This window comes from Amphimedon queenslandica, unplaced genomic scaffold (assembly GCF_000090795.2).
Source record: "Amphimedon queenslandica unplaced genomic scaffold, v1.1 AMPQUscaffold_12826, whole genome shotgun sequence".
NCBI classification, from domain to species: Eukaryota; Metazoa; Porifera; class Demospongiae; order Haplosclerida; family Niphatidae; genus Amphimedon; species Amphimedon queenslandica.
Genome location: NW_003546938.1, coordinates 3,326 through 3,889, shown reverse-complemented (window position 1 = coordinate 3,889; position 564 = coordinate 3,326).

Genomic DNA, 564 nt, shown 5'->3' with positions numbered 1-564 from the left:
CATTTTAGATAGCAGTGTCCCCAGACCCTTCCTCCGCAGGTAGCGAAGGGGCGTGGCGAGACTAATGGGGCTCCATCTGAGCTGCTGCAAGTGTGTGGATTATGAAGAAGTCACACTCCAGCTCTGCATGTACTTCAGTAGTTTTGTTTAAATCAATGTTTGCACAGATGTGTTCTTATTGATAACATACTTTAGTATGCTTAATGTGACTTCTTAATAATCTACACAGGCACACGCATACAGCAGGCTGCAATGGGCAATTGGATTACTCTCTTTACAATAGATATTGTGTATTCTTGGTTATAAATATTATAGTTTTGTGAGCAACAACAGCAGCAGGCAAAGACTCTTCTCTCTATGCCCAATAGAGGCTCCTAGCTTTCTTCCACTATATAACTCAACCAGGAGCTTACTGATATCACCTTTTGAATGTGGGTCATCCACTGCTAAAGCACATATCAGAATAATTAATGATGCTATCATTCCAGCTGGTTTTGTTTGGTGTGCCACATTTCTTCATGGAGTCATACTCCACATTTCCCTGTGGTCTTAAAGAAAGAAACT